Raw genomic sequence first — 23,677 nt, forward strand, 5'->3', positions numbered from 1 at the left:
TGCTCTATACTTGGAAGCACATGTATGGAATAAAATATGTGCCATTGGGACTTGAATTTGAACATGTTTACTTGAAATTTAATTTGCAGTTTTGAACTTGAATTATATCAAACTTGAAATTCAAATGTAGGTGGCATGCATTCAGATCGTTAAATTCAGATTACATTTTGTAATACACTGATTTTTTTATATTCAGATTCAGGTAAATTTGACAAAGACATCCAGGGTTCTCAGAAAGAGCAATCGAGCCTGTATCAAACTCAATTTTGACCAATCACAGCATAGCTCACGGATCACATCTGGAAGAGGAAGGGTCCACTGTGAAATGGAGCCAACGTGGTATCATGGCTGAACAAGAGCCTCCACCTCTCTTTAGCATAAGTTACTTGTTCTGCCATGATGCAAACTCCAGATGTAATTAGTGTGATTGGTAAACAAGCCGTTTGATGCATGCAATAAATGTTTATCAGTCATCTGATATCTGACGTGTTTACTGCCACATAGAACTTCTGCAGTTAATACAGGATGGACTTATAAGACAGTCATTAATCTTACAGTTCATACAAAATCTTTGTTTAAACACTGACCCTTAACACTTACTTGTTTTAAAAATGTTAAACCATGACTTGCACTATACATAAGTAATATTTGTATTATATTCATGATGTTGGCCAGAGGGGAACTGGCCCCCACAGTGAGTCTGGTTTCTCCCAAGGTTATTTTTCTCCATTAACCAGCACCTTATGGAGTTTTGTGTTCCTTGACACAGTCGCATTCAGCTTACTCACTGGGGTTATAAATAAATTATTATTTAATTACTTATTTTTAAAAACAATTCACAGTCGTATTTTATCTAATTACACAATGATGATGATTAATAGACATTACATTTTTATCTTCTGTTAATGCATGATTTTCTGTAAAACTGCTTTGAAACTATATGTGTTGTGAAAGGCGCTATAAATACAAATTTGACTTTACTTGACATAGTTAATTCCATAAACATGTAACTTAACCTCTCCTCAGCAAGAGGTCACAATGTTAAACTGCCAAACAGTGTTTAAAAATGCAACAAATTCATGAATAAAAATATCAAATGAAAGATAGAGATCATTAGATAACAAACAATACATAAAGTAAACTTTCAATTACATTTTAAATAACAAGCTGCTTATCAAAATTGTGTCCTCACTATGTGTCAACTCCTGAATAAATCAGACAATGCCATGGTCAGCTGTAACTTTCCCACTTCCTGCTCATGGTGGATGCAACAGTAGGACACGTGGTCAGGTAAAACAAACAATGTTTAAGTCTCTGAGGTCACACCTTCAACATGTCAACTTCGTCATTCCCATTATGATCATTTCTGTTAGAATTGTGGGAGCAGGTTATTGATGAAGCTTTAACTGAGGAAAAAACAAAATGGCTCCAGCGTACATGGTCAAGATGGAAAAATAAAAAGTTTTGTTTACTCTGTCAGAATTTTCAGAATAGTGTGCAATTTTGAAAAGTTATAAATTGAATAAATGTCAGTTTTCAGGATAAAAGCGTTTTTATAAAAACCTGTTCCCTTACTTGGTTCATAACTGATACCTTTGTCTACAAATATATCCATTTCAAATGATTTTTGTAGTAAAAAATGAAAAACCTGTTTTGTCCCTTATCTCAAGAATCAGTGTAATATGCTTTGTATTAGCACCGGCACTGAGAGAAATCTCTTGCCAGTGTTGTTGGGTACGTTACTAAAACAATTACCCACTACAAATTACTAATTACTTCTCTACAACTGTAATCATTTTACTTGACTCATTATTTAATCAGAAAAGTAATCACGTTACTAATCTTAAAATCGTAAAGTTCTTGTTTCAAATCTGGCAACTGGGTGTAGAAATACTATTGGGATCCCGCTCACTGCCCGTTTCCCAATAGTATTTCTACACCCCGGTTGCCAGATTTGAAATGAGTTAGCGGGCACACAGAACGCTACATCCATGGAACCCAGCAATATGTACATCTAGCTAACATTGACAGCATTAAAAAAAAATCCACATGAGCTAGTTTATAATTTGCAAACATTAAAAAGATTACAAACATATACATTAGCTTATCAACTTACAGTGTAAGGCTGATCGCGTGTCCTCAACCTGGCAACTTTTTTCCAATTTTTTTGGACGGGGCTGGGGAGACAACTCTCTCCAATATTTTGAAGTTGGACTGCATTACCCATTTTAAAAGCATGATGTCAATTCGCGCTATTTTGTTATCGACAAAGTGAAAATGCGACATTTGCCGCCTTCTGCCCGTTTCCATTCAAATGGCCTTTTATAGATACAAATGGTGTGCGTGATGACGTCATGCCTAAAATACACTTTGTCACGTACATTTTGGTTTAGCGTGAAATAAATCTGCCCTGAAGCCATTTCCATTCAGAAATGTGTGTTTATCGCTAATTTGCCTCCCAGATGTCCCTAATTTTTTTCCTCTGAAGTTTGGGTAAAATGGGGAGATTATTGAGACAATTCATTGAAATTAGTCATCTTACTATAATTTTAATTTAAAAATTTGATCGTCATGGCCCTGTTCAAGCTGGCAACCTGCCGACAAAAGTAGTGGGGGAAACTTTCTGTCTCAGTATAAGGACCATCAATCGATGTGTATATGCGGTGTGCACAGCTATAAAAGAAAATGAAAAAAAATATGCGATGTTATACATATGATACATTCCTGACAGGGCTGGACTGGTAATCTGGCATGCCGGGCATTTTCCTGGTGGGCCGACGCACTTTGGGGCCGATCAGGGCCTGACTGGCCATCTGGAGAACCGAGCGGGCTGGTGGGTCGGTCGCGAAACGTGCCGAATGGGCTGCGATAAGCTTAAATGAGCCACCACGTTATGCAGAACAGACCACAAAATGGCGCCGCATTATGCAGAAAAGGACAGCGAACACCAAAGATGGTTAGATTTAAAGTATTTAAACATTTTTAGTTCTGATAGTTTATAGTCTTGCAGAACATTCTGAGAATGTCATTCAGCCAACTGTTTTCATCTACAGAACAGGGTAAATCTCATTTAAGTTTGTGTAAAGAAAATGTTATTTAATGCTTTTTTCGTTTGGTGATTTTTTTTTTAATTGAATGCTTTGTTCGTTTGGTTATTGTTTTTATTTTATTTAATGCTTTGTTCGTTTGGTAAAATTTTTTTTTCATTTAATGCTTTGTTCGTTTGGTAATTTATTTAATTTAATACAGAGAATTTTGTCAGAAGTAAAACTAAACAATAATTTAATTGAATTGGGCTGTGTTCCAAAAAAAAAAAAGCACTGATGCTTTTCTCCTAGTATTGTGTATTTATTTTTTATTTAAAACATCTCTGTGCACAGAAATTATATGTTTTATATTTTGAGGGCTAATTCTATGACTGCCATCTATTTTTTTTTAATGGTGTGGAAAAGAAACTTTAATAAATAAATGGATGGATACTGCAATTAAAATAAATCGCAAACAGTGACCATTCATTTGTTCAATGTGCACGAGATATTTGTGTTGGCACTCCTGGAAGTGTCACGTTTGCAGATAGGCTTTATATGCCAAGATCAATCCATAATCATGTACACTAAATTGGCTGTCGTCATGATTAACACTACATTTTTGCATTAATGCCAAGTTTATAGAAAAAAAAGTGTTTCCAAACCAGTTTTTCGCGACATTTGATGTGTCGACATAGAGTTTATGCGTTTTGAGTTAAACGGAAAAATATTATGTCGACATTTGTGACATTTTAGCGATGTGCATTTTCATCAGCTTTATTTTGATGTGCTAAAACTTATTTTGCAAAAAATCCTTTGATGGAAACGTAGTTAATGTTACATATTGCGCCTTTAAAATGAGCAATTCACAAAACTCTGCAGCTGTTCATGCTTGGAATGTGTCAAGAGAGTTAATTTAGGCTACTTTTCAAGCAATAATGTTTTCTAGTCCTTCATGTTTTTCTGCCTGCTCATTTGTATTATCTTATTGTTTTTCCTCCTTCAATGTAATATTTTACTTAGGTCTTTTGCAACTCGTCATGACAGCAGTTCAAGTGCCTGAGAGACCGGTTGATCTAATTCCTGCTGAAACTTCATGGATCTCCGCGTGTCGTTGTAGTCTGTGAGGTGCGCTGAATGTGGCTTGGAGAAAGACCACAACAGGACTGTACGCCTATGCTAAGTCACTCTGTAAGGTCAAAGTGCACCGAAAAAGTGTGACAGAGGAGAACACAACAAACTTATTTTATATTTTATATTTTATATATGAGCGCGCATGTGTCAAGAGTTGAGCGCGCATGTGTCAAGAGTTGAGCGCGCATGTGTCAAGAGTTGAGCGCGCATGTGTCAAGAGTTGAGCACGCGTGTGTGTCAAGAGTTGAGTGCGCACAGAATTAAGAGGTTGAGCGAGAGAGAGAGAGAGGGACTTGACAGAGCGCAGAGAATAAATTTGTGAGAGCACCTGAGTAAACTGCGTGAGAGGGTTATTATTGCACGTTAATATGGATAATAGCAAATACATTTATTGAGCACGGAATCGTTTTTTCTTTGCTCAAACGATTTTTTTATTTGCGATTTGTTAATTTCTGTTCAAAATATAATGCAATGTGCTTGCAAAATATAGTTCTCTGTGCTCAAAACTTACAATTACTCGCTCAGGAATGAGGCAAATATATAACGCCATACCTAATGTTACACTTATTTTGTGCAATCTGGCAACCACGCATGCGAGCGCGCTCAATTTAGTGAGCTCTCCTGCGATATATCTGCTCAAGGTAAACTGTGATACGGCCACTCCGTGTCCATTCTTGAGGCTGCTTGTGCTGTTTGGTGCTACTAAGTTTGCTAGCAAACCTTCTCAGTGATGAACTTTAATAAAATATAAACAAAGGTCTCTGCATCAATACACGAGCAAAAGCAAGTGAAAGATGAATATACAACTCTGGAAATAAATAAGAGACCACTGTTTCTCTGGATTTAGGTATGGTTTGAGTAAAATGAAACATTTGTTTTTATTTTATTAACTACTGACAAAATTTATCCCAAAGAGTTTATTTGCTGAATTTGCATTTATTTTGAAAATGATTATAACTCATCAAATTAACAAAAAAGATGCGTTGTTTATAGACTGAATAATGCAAAGAAAAACAAGTTCATATTCATTTATACAATACTTTTACAAATACATTTATACATCAACACAATACTTATGTTTTAACTTAGAAAGCGTCAGACACACAAAGATTCAGACACACTTAAGCACCTGCCCGTTTTCTTCCTCGAGAGAAAGCGCAAATTTTTCTAGGGTGCTTTTTTTAAATAATTTATTTTGATATATATTCCTGTTTGCGCACAGCTTCCCTGTCAAAAAAATATATTTATTGAATAAAAAAATCTAAATATCAGGTCATCCCCGCATCTCCCGCATCTCCACACAGCACATCAGACACACAGGCAGGCAGCAGCCCCTCCCATCTCCTATCCCAGTTGTGTTTTTCTTGGCTTGTGTGCAGGTGAGTGGTGATGAACAAAAGACTCAGCTACCAGTTCCTCGACTTAACAGCTAATTAGCCAAAAGCCAAATATAGTTAACATGACTCATGAGCTAATATCTAATGTAATAAGTTAGCTAAAGTTTAGCTAAGGCAATAAATCATGAAACATACAGGCTAATGTACTGTACTTAATGGAAACACTACAGGTGAATATAGTAAAATTTGTGTCTAACAACATCACAATCAGCACATTGATATGCAAATTAGGTGTTAACTAAGTAAAATGCACTAATTTGCATACATTTGAAAAGGCACTGCAGGTGAATAGGATAAACAAAATAACTAAAGCATACAGAACTCACCACAGAACTTCCCAAGTTAATTACTTACATCAAGAGTATTTCCCCCAGAAATGTTATGTTTAAATATGCAAATTAGCTTGTTTTGGTTAATTTAGAAGAAATCTACAGATGCAAACAGACGGAGGGTAGTAGGCTTAAAACAAGTTTTCTTTCCATTAGAGTAAAAGAAGACATGGATGCAAAATTGTCCAAAATCTCAATATATTGTATTATTTTGTAAAATTTTGTAGTATGAAACACTTGCATGAATTTGTAAGGTAGTCACTGTTGTGTTCATATATTTAACATTTTGTTAAAAAAAATTTAAATAAATAATTATGAGGAGTGCCCTTTTTTCCACTTGAGCCCCTGCCCCCCAAAATGTCTGTGCACGTCCCTGGGAAGAGTTCAGAAATCAATATTTGGTGGAATAACCCTTTCAATGCATGACATTTTCAATCACAGCTTCCATGTATCTTGGCATGCTCTCTACCAGTCTTTCACATTGCTGTTATGTGGCATTATGCCACTCATGGCACAAAAATGCAAGCAGCTCTGCTTTGTTTGATGGCTTGTGGTCATCCATCTTCCTCTTGATCACATTCCAGAGGTTTTCAATAGGGTTCAGCCTGATGTGGCCCCTGTACCAAAATAAATGCCCACCCCTGATCGAGAATTGTTATTTCTTTAGAGTTTGCTCATCTGCAATACATTTATAAGACGTTTTCTAAGAAGTTAAAAGGAGATTTAGCAGATGTCTTTGAAACGTTCATGGTTTAGAATGTTTATAAATCTCCTGCTTATCAGATGTTGATTAGAATTTGATGCTTTCCAGATTAAATGCTCTTAAACAGACCTCTTGTAGATGTAAGCCCTGTGTGCTATCTGGTTATTTCCCCTCATTCCCAAAAAAATTGAAGATTTGAGCTTTTAATATTATCATAAAAGTGGTCCATACATGTAATTACTCACTGATGATCTTCCTTTTCAGAATCAGAATGAGCTTTATTGCGAAGTATGCTTGCACACACAAGGAATTTTTCATGGTGACAGAAGCTTCCAGTGCAAGAGAATGCAACGTATATACATACATACAAACATATACATTTAAACATATATTAACATAAAAATAAGATAAAAAAACAAGATATTACAGATACAAAAAATAGCGCAATAATGTTCAAATATTTTATATACAGTTATGTGCAGGTGATGTAATGTATTGAAGAAGAGGTAGGATGTTAAAGAATATAAATTAAATATGGATATAAGTAGGAATGGATGGATTGAATATTGCACATGATTGTACTGACCTAAGGAATGTATTTGGGGTCAGTTTTAACTGTTCATGAGGTGGATGGCCTGAAAAGACTGTTCCTGTGCCTGGCTGTTCTGGTGCTCAGTGCTCTGTAGTGCTGGCCAGAGGGCATCAGTTCGAAGAGGAAGTGTGCTGAGTGAATGGTGTCAAGAGTGATTTTACCAGCCCTTTTTGTTACTCTGGATGTGTACAGCATCAGCAATGCCTGTGGAAGGTTGAACTTTCTCAACTGGCGAAGGAAGTACAACCTCTGCTGGGTCCATGTGGATCTCCCACTTCAGGTCCAGTGAGATGGTAGTGCCCAGGAACCTGAATGACTCTACTGCTGCCACAGTGCTGTTCAGAATGGTAAGTGCGGTTAATGTTGGAGTGTTCCTCCTAAAGTCCACTATCATCTCCACTGTTTTAAGCATGTTCAGCTCCAGGTTGTTTTGACTGCACCAGATGGACAGCTGTTCAACTTCCCTTCTGTATGCAGACTCCTCATCATCTTGGACGAGGCAGATGACTTTAGTGTTATCTGCAAACTTCAGGAGCTTGACAGAGAGGTCATTGGCGGTGCGGTCATTTGAGTAGAGGGAGAGTAGTAGTGGGGAGAGCATACATCCCTGGGGAGCAGCGGTGCTGATTGAACATTTTCTGGAGGTGAACTTTCTCTGCTGCCTGTCTGTCAGAAAGCTGGTGATCCACTGACAGATAGAGCCAGGAACAGAGAGCTGGGTTAATTTAGTCAGCTGTGAACAGTTGGTTAGTTGAATAGATCAGTCCGATTCATGAACAATCTTTCCGACCAGTTTAAACTGATTTATTAAAGTCATCGATTTAAGTATTTCTTCAATCAAATCTGTATTTCATACTTCAAAAAATTTTTATGAATGTTTTCCTCAACAGACTATTAGTGATAGACCGATATACTGGCTAGGCCAATTAATCGGCTGATATTTGGCCATGTTGTTATTTTATAGGCATTGGTCGATAACGGTGTTCACTTGGCGATTAACACAGAAGTGTTATCATTCTGTTGATGTGTCAGTCCCCTACCCAAGTTTAAGCAAATTTTGTGTGATTGCACTTTAAATTTAGTGTCCATCTGTGATTTGCTGTTGTTAAATTGTATTATGTAAATCAGAAATCTGCCATCATTCTTTCTGGATATCGGCATTGGTTATTGAAATACCCATACTGGTCGACCACTAATTATTACCTGACTTGATGCAGCACACTGAATAATTAACTGTTGGAAAAGCTAGTAAAAATGTAGCTAACTACCAGCTACACTACAGAACAATTAGCTAAGCTGAAAGATACCCTTATAGAATGTAGCTAGTTAACTACACTTCAAACTACATGACAAAAGTAGGAAGTGTTTAAACCACTAACCAGATAAAAAGGCACTGTCATGGACTATGTTCCATTCAGCTTAAACACTCCCAAGAAACTCCAGGACACAGCTGATTCATTTCCAAGAAGTTTAATGGGAATTTTGTGAAACTGCAATACAGTATGAGAAGTCTATATTATTAATCAAACCCAAATACACAGTAACAGTGTAAATAGCACCGATTAGCTAACAACCAGCTAGTAAATAAACAACCAGCAGCAATAAACAAAGCTAAATTGGCCTTCTCAATAGTCTTACAAAAATTAAAATAAGCAGTAACCTAATGTTACACAATGATAAATACTCACAGACGTTGCCTTAGCAAAAAGGGAAAAGGAAAAGCGATCGACTCAGAAACTGACGACTGGTAGAGCTCGCGCATTCCTGTAGCAAATTAGCGCATGGCAATTTTACTTCCTGTTTCCTAACATGTGCTGGTACTACATTACTATGGTTACAAAGATAAACAAACCACTGAACTGCTGAAACAAGGTAGAAAACACATTTTAAATCGACATGACACTCCCCGCTTGTGGTCTTTAAAGAGCCCACATCAATTAACAGAATCAGTCTTTGAGGAAAGAAGCAGAACCACTTCTGTAATGGGCCGAGAAAAAGTCTTTCTGGTTCCATCCTTGACTTCCACTTGAACCTTCCGAACCAATCCATCTTCTCCCCCTAAGGTTTTTGTGATGATGCCCATAGGCCATTGATTTCTCTTTGCGTGATTGTCTTTCAAGAGAACTATGTCTTCTTCTTGGAGGTTCTGCCTTTTTCCTTGCCACTTGTGTCGAAGCTGCAATGTTTTGAGGTATTCATGTTTCCACCTGTTCCAAAACATGTCTGCTAGGCCCTGAACCCGCTTCCACTCCTCTCTGACGAGATGTGCTTCCTCAAAGCTTCCTGATGGAGGAGGAGGTGCATAGCCTGTCTTGAGAGTCAGGAGCATTGCTGGGGTGAGGATGAGAAGCGATTCCGGATCCGATGACACTGGGATGAGTGGTCTAGCATTCATGATTGCAGCTACCTCGGCCATGAGTGTGGTCAGAACTTCATGTGTCAGGTGAGACCTCCTCTGCTTGAGCAGCATGCAGTCCAAAATACGGCGAGCAATGCCAATCATACGTTCCCATGCGCCACCCATATGAGACGCATGGGGCGGGTTGAATACCCAGGTGCAGCTCTGTGTGTCCAGGTACTCTTCCACACTGTTGAAGCCTGGATTAGTCTTGTCCATCTCCAGCTCACGAGATGTGCCGATGAAGTTAGTTCTGCAGTCAGAATGGATCTGCCTTGCTGGGCCCCTGACTGCAAAAAACATCCTCAAGGCGTTGATAAAGCTGCTGGAACTCATTGCTTCAATTATCTTGATGTGAACTGCCCTTGAGCACATGCATGAAAACATCACAGCCCATCGTTTAGAGTTGGAGACTCCTCCTCTTGTGCGGCGTGAGACAATGTCCCATGGTCCAAAGACGTCAACACCTTACGTAGGTAAAAGGAGGTGCTACTTGTAGCCGTTCTGCTGGCAGAGCTGCCATCTGCTGATGTTCGGTCTTTCCCCTGAGCCTTCTACAAGTGATACATCTATGAAGCAGAATGCTGCTGCAGCGTTTAGCTCCCACCAGCCAGAACCCTGCCGCTCAAATGGCACCTTCGGTCAGATGTCTTCCTTGGTGTTTCACTACTTCGTGATAGTGAGACACGAGCAGGGTTGCGAGATGATGTCCATGATCTTGGTCCATGGTGGGGTGCAATTTCCACAGGCTGCTGGAAGATGGGATGTTGGATCCTCAGTTAATACACTTAAGTTCCTCTGTATAGCACTCATTCTGGACACTCTTCACAATGCACATTTTGGCCCTCAGAAACTCTTCCTCTGTAGAGCGACAGATGTGGCACCCTTGACATTTATTCTGGGTGGAGTGGGCAAAGGAACGAGCCACGTGGATGAGGTGCGCTATGGCTGTGAGGAGAGTGCTGAACTTGGAGAAGCGTTCAAAGCGTTGTGGGTGTACCACATCTCTGGTAACATGTGTGAAACTTGTCACCACCTGGAGACGCACTTCAGAGTCAGTGTCAGGTTCAATAAGGTTATAAGTCTCTTGAAGCTCCATCATGGAGAAAGGTTGGTCCTTTGAGCCAAGTTGTGCTGCTAAGCAAGTCTGGTGTCACAGTTCTTGACCCAATGTCAGCTGGGTTGAGATGCGTTGGGACATACTTCCACTGGCCGGAACAAGGTGAATGATGGATTCGTTGGACCCTGTTGTGTACGTATACATAGAATCTCCTTGACTGGTTCTGGATGTACCCCTATACGACCGTGCTATCCGTGTAGTAGGTGATGTTGTCGAATGTTGTGTCCATCTCTGTGACTACCATCTCGGCGATCTCGATGGCGAGTACAGCCTCACACAGCTCAAGTCTCGGTATAGTTAAGCCAGGCTGGGGGGCCAACTTTGCCTTCCCGAAGACAAAGCCAATCTCAGTCTGTTCTTGGTGGCTTATCACCTTGACTGATGCATCTGCAAAGACACAGAGTTCTCTACTTAGCGCACCTGCGGTGGAGAAGGACGTGTAAGAGCGTGGTATCTGGAGCCCCTCTAGGTCTTGGAGTGACTGTTTCCATCTAGTCCACTCAATCTCCATGTCTTTGGGAAGAGGTGAATCCCAGTCCTCTGCTTGCGTGGTGAGTTTCTGAGTATCAGTCTTCCATGAACCGTGATGGGTGCAAGGAACCCTAGAGGATCATAGAGGCTGTTCACAGTTGAGAGTACCCCTCTGCGAGTGAATGGCTTCTGATCATTTTTGATTTGAAACATGAAGGTGTCTGTGCGCATGTTCCAGAACAATCCAAGGCTATGTTGGATGGGCAGATCATCAACAAAGAGATTTAGGCTGTTGACCTCCTTGGCGCGATCTTCAGATGGAAATGCTTCGATGACTGCCGGCCGATTTGAAGCAATTTTTTGCAGCCTGAGGTTAGAAGCTGCAAGCATCTTCTGTGCTCGCCCGAGGGCGCTGATGGCCTCTTCCTCGGTGCCGAAGGAACCGTGAAAGCATCATCAACGTAGAACTCGCGGTCAATGAACCTTCTTGCATCACTGCCATAGTCAGCTTCTGCTTCCTTAGCTGCCAGTTGCATACCATACACTGCGACGGCAGGCGAGGGACTGTTCCCAAAAAGGTGAACCCGCATTCTGTAGTCCACAATGTCGGAGGTAGGGTCGTTATTCCTATACCACAGGAAGCGGAGAAAATCACGGTGTTCCTCCTTAACGACAAAGCAGTGGAACATGTGCTCGATGTCGGCGGTGTTCGCCACCTGTTCCTTCCTGTACATCATAAGAACACCTAGCAGTCTATTATTAAGGTCAGGGCCAGTGAACAAAACATCGTTGAGTGACACTCCTTCACATGACGTGCTGCTGTCAAAGACCACACAGATCTTATCCGGCTTCCTAGGATGGTACACACCGAACACGGGCAGGTACCAACACTCTTGTCCAGGCTGCACTGGTGGGGCAACTTCTGCGTGTGTCTTCTGGAGCATCTTCTCCATAAACTCTAGGAAATCGGCTTTCATCTGTGGTCGTTTTTCCAATGAGCGCCGGAGTAAGACAAGACGGTCGAAAGCCTGTTTCCTGTTGTTAGGCAGCCGCTGTCTCGGCGACCGAAAGGGCAAAGGTGCCACCCAACTTTTGGAGCTGTCCTGACAGCACTCAGTTTCCATTATCTTCAGAAACTCTAGATCCTCCATGGATGGAGCGAGTCTGCGGTCGTCGGGAGTACGAGCGAAGACAGTCTGCCCCAAGCAGTCTCCACTGAGCATCATTGAGCCACGGGTGGAGGTTAGTGCTGGATGATGCTGAGATTTAGGCACTTGACCAAACACCTCTTTCACTCTGATCTGGTTGTTGCATGGCAGAAGATAACTCGTACGACCGTTCTCTAAAATGGCTATTTTGTAACTCCTCACCTCAAGTGGTCTGTGGGCACCTCCGAGGCACACATCACCGACGACGACCCATCCTAGGTCAAGCCTTTGAGAAAACGGAGCATCTCCTGGGCCACTTATCTGCTCACTGAACCTTATGTACCTGTAAGATGTCTCTGCCCAGTAAGAGGAGTATTTTGGCATCCGGATCCAGAGGCGGAATCTTGTCGGCGATGTGCTTCAGGTGGGCATGATGGTAAGCGGCTTCCGGCGTAGGAATCTCAGCGCGAACGTTAGGGATTTGGTTGCACTTGAGGAGTGTAGGCAGAGGAATGCTTACTTTCTTGTCCACCGGCTCCACAGTGTAACCGCTGGCTCTCCTCCCCGCTGTCTCTGAATGCCCCGCACAGGTCTTGAGTGTATATGAGTAGGAACTTCTGGAGATCTTAAAAACCTTGAAGAACTCAGACCGCGCCAGGGAGCGATTGCTCTGCTCGTCCAGTATGGCGTACATTCTCTTGGACTCCTCCCTGCATCCGTTTGGAAACACGCTGACGAGGCAGATCTTAGCACATGCTCTGGCACTCAATCCTTCACCACATACTTGAGTGCACGTCGACTTGACCTCCTGGATGTCTGCTCTGTCCTCCTCCCCGCCGTCGTCTGAAGTGGAAGGGAACGACTTAGATTTCCAGGTAGGTGGGCAGGGGTGAAGCGCTGTCGCATGAGCAGTGCTCTCACACTCTGTATATTTTATCTCAGCTGTGCAGTTCTTTGCAAGATGCTCTGTGGAGGAGCAACAGCGAAAGCAGATGTAATGCTCTTTCAAAAGCTGTTTGCGATCATTTATGCTCTTTTCACGGAAGCCTCTGCATATCCTCAGAGGGTGGGGCTTTTTATGCAGAGGGCAGTATTTATTTGGATCAATTAGTTCCGTACTCTCTTTACACTCGTCCTTAGCAGTTCCTGAGACCTGCGTCTTGTGAACATAAACAGATGTCTTTGTAGGCCTCTCCCACTTACTCTTTCTCTCTGCTGGAGCTTGCATGAAGAGGTTAAAGCTTGGGTCGGTGCGAGCCCTTGCCTCCGTGGCGATGAAGTTTACCAACACGGAGAAAGGTGGGAAGCTAACGAAATGTTCCTGTTTGTATCTTGTACCAAAGTAAAGCCACTTTTCTTGTATGTTGTATGGGAGTTTCTCAATGATGGGCTTAATTCCTATGGAGGTATCCAAGTACGACAAGCCTGCAAGGTAGCCGTTTTCCTTGGCGGCTTGTAGCTCTGCCAACAGGTCGGCTAGATCCCCGAGTCTCTGTGGATCCTTTGTTGTGACCTTTGGAAAGTTTTCTAGTTTGTTGAATAGAGCCTGCTCGACGGCCTCTGGCAAGCCGTATATTTTGTCGAGGCGCCCCCATGCCATGTGCAATCCAGTTGCTGGATCCTTGATGTTGACTGTTTTTATTCTTCTTACTTGTTCTGTTGACTCTTTTCCCAGATACTTGGTGAGGAGGTTGAGTTCTCCTGTGGCAGACAGGTCTAAATCGGCGATAGCGTTCATGAACGATGTTTTCCAGGCCCAATAGTTAATTGGCTGGTCATCATAAGTGGTGAGGCCTGAAGTCACCAGGTGGCTGCGAGCAAGGTATTTGATGAGGTCTCCAGTGGACGTAGAATGGTCATAGCTAGCTACATAAGGCATCCTGTGAGCAGGTGGGTGTGTAGGAGATGAGGAATCCAGTTTGAAGTTCTGTTGTGGATGATTCCCACCAAGCTGAAGAGCTGGAGAGGAGTTGAGAGGCTGATTGAAGCTTTGTTGTGGCGGTGCCCCACTGGTCTGAGGGGCCTGAGGAATTTGGTGTGACATAATGTGGGCAGAAGCAACAGCTTGGGTTTGACTTGCGTTGAGTGGGTGGGGTGTTGAAGAGATTACATTGATTGATTGAGGGTGTGGAGAATGAAGCGTTGGTGAAACATAGTCACTCCCTCTTCTGACGGATAGACCCCTGCTGCTTAGGCTGGCTTGTGCCGACACATAGGCTGCGACGAGCTGGTCTTTGACCAATTGAAGGACTGGGCTGTTAGCCTTACTGCATACTTCAAAGCCCATATCTTGTAAACCAGCCACGGCAGCATCCTTTTCTTTTTCATCATTTAAAGCATCAAGATTAGCTTGAACTCGTGCCTCCTCCACTTTAAGTTGAATTTCTTTTAGCGCATGTGCCGCTCTAGCTTGCGCTGCTTCAGCCTTTGCCTTTGCCATGGCGATGGCCATGCTAATCTTCGAGCTGGACGATGTACCAGATGAACAACTGATTCTTGAGCGCACAGTCTCAGATTGGTTATCTCCATTTCCTTTTTTACTGTTGCTACGTTGTGACATTGTGACTCACAGTGTTTTCAATATCAGGGGAAGGAAGCTAGTGTGAAGCCGACAGGGCGCTGTAGTATTAGCCGCTTATGTCCTGGTGCTGAGTTGCTTCGTAGGATGGCAATCCTTGTGTCCCTCGTTAGCTGTGTTGCCGTCTTTTCACTGTCATGGACTATGTTCCATTCAGCTTAAGCACTCCCAAGAAACTCCAGGACACAGCTGATTCATTTCCAAGAAGTTTACTGGGAATTTTGTGAAACTGCAATACAGTATGAGAAGTCTATATTATTAATCAAACCCAAATACATAGTAACAGTGTAAATAGCACCAATTAGCTAACATAGCAGTGCAGCTTATATGATTAACACAATAGAGCTAGTAAAAAACAACCAGCAGCAATAAACAAAGCTAAATTAGCCTTCTCAATAGTCTTACAAAATTCAAATAAGCAGTAACCTAATGTTACACGATGATAAATACTCACAGACGTTGCCTTAGTGAAAAGGAAAAGCCATCGACTCAGAAACTGACGACTGGTAGGGCTCACGCATTCCTGTAGCAAATTAGCTACATGGCAATTTTACTTCCTGTTTCCTAACATGCTGGTACTACATTACTATGGTTACAAAGATAAACAAACCACTGAACTGATGAAACAAGGTAGAAAACACATTTTAAAGCGACATGACAGGCACACACCGTCAAAGACAAAACATCTCTAAAATACTTATTTATATGACACAGTAATAGTTGATGTTTCTCAAAAGCACCTTTCAAAAATAAAGTCTGCCATGGTACATGCTATTAGATGGTACTGAATGAGTACCATATTGATGACATACCATGATATTTACAGGTACCCCATAAAACACCATGGTACATGTCCAACTTTTGTACTTTGATATACTGTTATTATTTTAATACTCTGTTGGATCTAATGTTTTCCTGCAGACTGTACAGAGTTATTCAAAATCTGCACATATGAAAACCTTTTCATCACTGGTGGCTTGCTCCAATTATAGAATGCATTTGCAGGTTTAGGTTAAATGGATTGTCAGTAAATATTCCACTTCATCCTGCGCTCTGTTTAATAGTTTTACTGAGTGAGAAACCACTCCAAATGTTTCAGTGCATATAAGAGCCACCCAAATTATTCAGAATGAATTGTGAATCGATTTACACGATTTTGCTAAGCCGTTTGATGAATTTATTCAAAAGAACCGACTAATTCGTTCACAGCTCAGACATCGCTTTACATTCAGAAAATACAGGAGATGCACTTTATTGTTAAAATACTGTCAGGGTAAATTAATGTAACATTGTAGCATGAACAAATTGGCTAATGAGTTGACTGTGTTACACGTTAGGTTTTTTTTTTCATTCTCGTATTTGGCAGGAGTTAATCTCAAACCCTGATTATAAATATGACAGAATGACAGGGGTGGGACATGAGGTGGCCTGGCCTAAATTTAGGGTGGCTGGGCATCCCCTAGCACCACTGCCTTTCTTTCGTGTTCCACTGAAGAAAGTTATACAGGTTTGGAATGACATGAGGGTGACCACATAATGACAGAATTTTTATTTTAGAGTAACCAAATAATTTATTTTAGTATGTGTAGCATGGACAAGTTTAATATTACATCTCATCTAATTATATTTTTGCAGGTTTTTTTTTATTTTAATTTTAAACTGCCGTTCACATTAAGTGCCTGGAACATAAAGGATTCCAAAGCAGTGTGCAGTGATATTAATGGTACCCAGACTGAAAATACAACAGAGCAAGGATCGGCTCAACAGTCTCTCTGCTTCACACTTCAGCTCCACTCATTAACCCCTGGGCAAGAGTCATGGCAAATGACACCTGGAGAATAATGGGCTTGGATACAGTTTCACAAGCAGAGGGGTTGCCAGCATTTTGGGAAGGGATATATCAAGGGTGCAGCAGACTCTACTGCAGAGCTGTAAAACTGGCAATAACTTTAAAGGGCCAAACAAGAGGAAAAACGGAGTCAGAAGAATGTATGGATGGAGATAATGATACAGCTTTGGCAACATGCAATGATACAGAAAAACAGGAGGAAGAAAGTGTGGGGGACTCCCACATCCCGACTGAGGAGGTGTACAGAACTGTAAAAGCAGAACTTCACTCCAACCTCTCCTTGTGCCAAATTAAGTTAGGCCAGATCGGACAATCCAGAGACAGTAGTATCAAAGTCACTGAGCTAAACCTAATGAGTACTAAAGCCTGGGATTGACTTGGGCAAGCTTTCTTCCAGCTGGGGGAACTGGAGGAATCCTTTATGGCTTTTGGAAAGATTCTGCAACTCCAGGCTGACTCGCACTGCCTTGAAACAAGTCAACTCAAAATGAAAGGACATAAACGGTAAACTAGATCAGAGGCTGAGCAAGATGTTTAACTAGGAAATACAGGGTATGCATGGAGTTTAGTACAGTCTGTTTGAATAAATACGTCTTGAACGGTAGTAATTATAATATGAAAATCATGACTAATGTAAAATGTCTATCAAGACATTGCTTTTTGTTGCATTGTTACTGGGCAATTTGAAATGTCCATAAGTTATATTTTGGGGTTATCCATGTTGATGTTGTTAAGTTGCAATTTATAAAACAATTTATAAAAAGTACCATTTACTCTATCGGTAGTATATTTACAATGTTACTGTCAATGTTTAAAACTATATTAACTTGAAACTTGTGGAAAGTCATGTGGGTATTAAGGACATTTGCTGAATATAATTACATGTTGTATTTTTATTTTTTTAATAATAAAGAATACACTGTTTTGAAGTTTGTTGTAAAACTAATGTATTTACTCCGGATGAATCGCAAGGCAAGTAACAACATTATTGCATTGGATATATTTAGATTTCTGTCTCAGTTTTTTCATTTAAGTAAGTTGATTGTTTAGCCAATAGCGTCACGCATTTCACATTGATGCAGCCAATCAGAGGACGCCTCCTTAACGCGTAACGCCTTCACGTTAGGAATATGTGCAGCGTGTCGATGAATTCACGTCAACATTTACGAACTCTGCAAAGCAATTAATAATGATGAGGTAGGAAGATTCAAGTCATGACTCTACGCTAAAAACAATCGATTCAAACAGAGTTATTTGTTGATTATGCACCTTGTGATTAGCAGAAATGTGAAATGTCTTGATCTGTCTGAGGTAATCTTGATGATGTGGACAACTTGCAAAATGCTTCAACATTTAGATTATTTGGCTCAAATGATTGAGGTAAGCAATGTAACCAGTAATAACGCAACATGTAAATTAACATTGTTAAATGTGTTACTTGTTGGTATCTTCGTTACTAACGATCGTTCGATCTCATGTACGCGCGATCGATGTCAAATGGCTAGTCAACAAATAGTTTACTGCAAAGTTTTATATGGAATTTTATGCATTTAGCGCATTTCATGATATGTATTGTTAGAAAGCAACTTTGCATACATTTTTTGTGTGTGGTTATAATCCACATTGAGAAAACATTGGCTGCAATGGCTGGCAACTGCTTGAATCAGTCGATGCCAAAAACACTTTTTGCCGCGGCAAGGCCTAATAGGCGAACAGTAGGATACTCTAAACTCCTAATAAGGGTTATGGTACCTAAGATAAATCCTCCCGTTCGTTAAAGTATATGCTCATATGAGTGTGAAAACACATTTGCAAGAGTTTAGTTTTAACCAGTTATTCTCATTGTAATAAAACATTTTAAGTCATTTAAACTGGTGCGTGCTGAACTTCACGCATCATTTAAAATATTACATTGGAGATGTAAATGATTTACTGTTTATTATTTAGCTTATGTGAAAGTGTTATGTTGAATGTTTGTATGACTAACCTGAAAAACAGTTTTAGTATGAATGCAAACTTTAATACAGTGAAAAAATACACTATTAGCATAGCATAAATATGTATAAATAAATACAAATTTAAACATTCCTTTGAATGTCCATGTACTAAGGTAAAATAGTTGATGCCATGAGTGTACATTATTTTGAATGGTCATGGAAAATAACGTGATAACAATTTTACCTGATCGCAAAAAGTAGTCCCTTTATGCTTCACTGAGCTAATGTGTGCTTCTAAATCACTTGCACCTTTATTAGCAACTGACACACAAGTGCAGCTTTACATGTCATAATTCTGCTTCCCACGGATCTCGATCTGGACGAAATCATGCGAATTTTTGTGCAAAAATTTTGCACTTTCGTTTGGGCATTGTTTCCACTGAGCTGTCATTTGCTGATACTGTCAAGCAAATGTTTGATGCCGAACACCACAGCGCTTCAGGCGCTCACGGAGAGATTGACAGGCAGGATTTTGACCAATAGTTGCTGAAAGCCTCTTTTAATCGACCAAATGGTGTGCGAAAGTGATGTCCGGGAAAAGAGGACGTATGGTCACCGTAACCTATATAACGTATAATTTATGTGCACTGAGGTACTGTATGTGTAAATCTGTAATGTACATGACTTGAATATTTGTATTTTTGTAGACACAAAAGGAGTTATCAAATCACTTTCAGTTAATTAACAAACGGCAGCATCAACGACACTAACTGGAAGACATGAATGCAAATAAATTACAACACTCGTTGCAACTTATCTAAAATGATAAAAAGCAGCACTTATAATAACAGAATGCGTGAAAAGCCTCGCAGATGAGACGCACATTTGAATGATGCCTGAAATTAATCGCTGAACTGAACAGTTTGGTTCAGTAAAATCAATCGGACGTTCGGTAACAGCTTAGGCAAGGAAATGAAAAATATTTCGGATTCCCTAACGCAAAAATGGTGTGTGTGGTGTTTTTTTTATTGTTTTTTTTTAACAGCGGCGTAAACCATGGTTTTACAACATTAGTATCCATACAGTAATTGTTTTACTTTAGTAACCATGACTATAGTAACTAACCATGGTTCATTTTGTGGTTACTGGTTTTACTACACTATGGTTTCTGCAGCAAAACCATGGATGATTATTTTAAGTGTTAATAAAAGGCTGTAAAACAGTCTCAGCAGATGTTAAAAGGAGTCAAGACTTTGTTGAGTGGAAAACAATACATGTTCATAATGTTTGAATTTCAGCTCATTCTCAAAGAGGTTAGACATGCCAATGCTGGAAATCATACCAGATGTTAGAAGAAGTGGTGTGTTATGCAAAGAAGGTATGTTATTTAGACTTTTAAAAAGGATAATGCCTGGATAATGAACTGTCTTGTGTATGTATTGGGATCATTCCAGGAGAGGCAGTCACCAGTCTCTGTGGCGCAATCGGTTAGCGCGTTCGGCTGTTAACCGAAAGGTTGGTGGTTCGAGCCCACCCAGGGACGGTAAGCTTTTATTTTTATGCATTCATTTTGAGTTATTAATGGAAATTTTGTGTTGACACAACAAATGAAGTACCTTAATCAGGTGTTACACCAAATGCCTGAATATCAAATGCTGCAGTGTCTTTATACAGTATGTGCTTTCTGTGAAAGGTCTGCAGTTGGTAATCCTCTACACTTCCAATGAGAATTTGTATTTAAAATATTGGTTTGAGTTTATACGTTTAAGCTTTTTCACATTTAGCCTCTGAGATAGATGCCAAAGATATACACCGATCAGCTACAACATTATAACCACCTGCCTAATATTGTGTCTGTCCCCCTTGTGCCACCAAAACGGCACCAACCCATGTCTCAGAAAAGCATTCGGAGGTTATATTTTCTCACCACAATTGTAGAGAGCGATTATCTGAGTTACTGTAGACTTTGTTAGTTTGAACCAGTCTGGCCATTCTCTGTTGACTTCTCTCATCAACTGAAGCTCCTGACCTATATATATATGCATGATTTTTAGCACTGTACTGCTGCCACACGATTGGCTGATTATATAATCACATGGATGATTGGTGGTGCCAGATGGGCTGGTTAGTGATTTTTTTTTTTTTAACTGCTGATCTACTGGGATTTTCACACACAACAGTCTCTCTTTTTACTCCGAAACGGTGCCAAAAACAAAAACGATCCAGTGAGCAGCAGTTCTGTAGATGGAAATGCCTTGTTGATGAGAGAGGTCAACCGAGAATGGCCAGACTGGTTCGAACTAACAAAGTCTACAGTAACTCCGATAATTGCTCTGTACAATTGTGGTGAGAAAATATAATCTCTGAATGCTTGTTCTGAGATGCTGGTTGTGGCTGTTTTGGCAGCACAAGGGGGAGCTACACAGTACTAGGCAGGTGGTTTTAATGTTGTGGCTGATCAGTGTATTGCTTCTAGTAAAGCATTTAAAGCCATTTAAAATTACACATGTAAAAGAGTCACAAAAGGGATTTTTATTGTTGTATATTTGGACAAAGGTCCCATGCTGGTCTGTGGACAGATACTTTTGGTGGACCTGAAAATTGCTTTTGTGGAATCCGTCCTCAAAAGGTATGTTATTTAGTTTTTTTCAATGTAAGATATGTTTTTGGAAAATGAACTGTTTTCTGACTGTATTCTAGGAAAGGTATCCACCAGTCTCTGTGGCGCAATCGGTTAGCGCGTTCGGCTGTTAACCGAAAGGTTGGTGGTTCGAGCCCACCCAGGGACGGTAAGCTTATTTTAAATTTATTATTATATATAACATTTAAGTAATTTGTGAGAATGTTGTCTTAATAGTGATAAAATAAATACATTAAAATATGGTATGACTCAAGCTGTCTGAATGACAAATGTGCATTATTTAGTGCAAAATGTAAGTTTTGCAGTTGGAAGTAACTTTGTTGACTGTAATCATCTAGGCTTTGATTGAAGTTCATACTTCCAAATGTTTTGCTAATTTGCTCTTATGATGATAACAAATTAAGCTTTACCAGAATACGCTATAATATTTGGTGAAAATTGTGTAAATTTGACAGGCATCTTACTAGGTAGGATCACAATTTTAACTGTTGATCGATCTTGGCCATAAATTATAAACAATAAATAATTGCCGCAATAAATGTAAACACTTAAGATAACTTGTAATGGGAACTAATTATTCAATAGTGCACACTTTGTGTTGCCTTTTCAAACATAATGAAAGAGCGACACCTTGTGGCAAATCCAGGGTATACTTACTAAGTTTACATTTTCCCAGTATTGCTCCTGCAGAGGGCGATAAAAGACCTTTCTCTGGAGAATGTTTTGTGGAGAATTCTGTACACATGCAGTAACATGCCATATTTGTTGTGAAATATATTGTAAGCAGGCTTAAAAACAGGCACAAATGGAAAACTTTTATTTATTTTTTGCTTTCATTTAAAAATGTTAGGGAACATGATTTTTTTTTAAGGATGTGACAGTGATTTATAATTTGATATTTATGACTAGAATTAAAGTCTAGCAATGGGCAATTTCTGCTTTGTTTGCTATTGTTTCGCAAATGTTTCTTTGCACTGTTAAAGTAAACATAATCTTGTGATAATGTGATCTCTTTAAGAGGGTATGCATTTGAAAGATTTACAGTAAACATGCATGGAGTAAATGCAAAATTCCTGAAAATAAAATGCATCAATGTCTCTACATTTCTATCTACATTTATGAGTGCTAATAGGAATGTGTGTAGTAAAGAACCACAAGGTGTAAATACTGTTGTAGGCAACAACAGGACAACATTTCATGTCCCCCAGAAACCTAAGACAACAGTTTGTAAATTTGAGGTCCTCTATGGAGAACACAAGCATAGAGGGATACAGTGGGCAAAATTAAATATATCATGACATAATTGTATGATGAAAGGCTGTATATATAAATATATATTTCTCGGTGTATGTCGTTATTGAGAACTCTAGAATATTTGCATACATGAAATACTCTTAACGTTAAGCTTAAAAAACATAAAGCTAAACTGAATTTTGTTCATGTCTGTTGATATTGAAATGACTCTGCAGGCAACAGGGATGAGCAGCCCTGCTGTTTTAATAATCCTTTAAGCATTAAATAAGGTAATAATGTTTATTGATGTTAAGAAAAGTTATTAGAAATGGAAAAAGGAATTATGTAGGCTTTTTAAAAAATTATTGGAAAACGTGTTTTAACGATTCAATACGCATGTATGATTATGTTGCACGTGTTAGTTAGGGGTTGATAAATAAACTTCCACACACTTTTTAATCTTCTAGACTCTAGAGGCTAAAAAATGTGGTATGTGAAAATGAAACTACCAGACATGCAGTATAAAATGCGTCTTACTGCTTAAATTATTAAACCATATACAGTAAATAATCATGTTTGACTTCAATATAATCATATCCTATGTTCAAACTTAATTTCAGCCGTTTTCCATAACGATTGTTACTTAATGCATTCAAAGTGAATCATTTTAGCTGTATGACATTGTTCCTCACATTTCGCATGTCCTTACGCTAACAGCAGCTGCGGGTAAGTGGGTCTCACTAGACCAGACGCTATAATGATAGCGGTGATTCGTGAAATATCATAAAATATGTCAAATGCTTGAGTTTATCATGATCCTGATGAAGCCAAAATCTACAATAATCTTTCAGAAATGGATTTTATCCCTACAAACAACAATTTAAGCGAAGCACCCTTAGATAGCGGTTTTCTCCAGTAGCAAAATAACCCTGAAGTGCCAGAATGGAGCGTTTGTTTCTAAACTGCCATTTAATAGAACCTTTATAAGAATTTTATAGAACTTCGATTCCACCGGGTCCCGCCACTTATATATTATTTACTAGATCGATCAGTTGGTCCCGCACAGAAAAGAAATATGACGTCGTCGTAAAGCGTGCGTTCTCTTAAGGGCGTAAAATCAT

The 23,677-nt window shown here is 39.8% G+C and overlaps 2 non-coding genes across 2 annotated transcripts; both read left to right on the top strand.

Moving 5' to 3' along the window:
• The first annotated feature begins 20,151 nt into the window (after positions 1-20,151).
• Positions 20,152-20,225, top strand: trnan-guu (transfer RNA asparagine (anticodon GUU)). The gene has a single exon. It is a non-coding gene; the product is annotated as a tRNA-Asn (tRNA).
• A 1,172-nt stretch (positions 20,226-21,397) lies between these two features.
• Positions 21,398-21,471, top strand: trnan-guu (transfer RNA asparagine (anticodon GUU)). The gene has a single exon. It is a non-coding gene; the product is annotated as a tRNA-Asn (tRNA).
• Positions 21,472-23,677: the final 2,206 nt, after the last annotated feature.

Source organism: Xyrauchen texanus, chromosome 35 (genome assembly GCF_025860055.1).
Source record: "Xyrauchen texanus isolate HMW12.3.18 chromosome 35, RBS_HiC_50CHRs, whole genome shotgun sequence".
Classification (NCBI taxonomy): Eukaryota; Metazoa; Chordata; class Actinopteri; order Cypriniformes; family Catostomidae; genus Xyrauchen; species Xyrauchen texanus.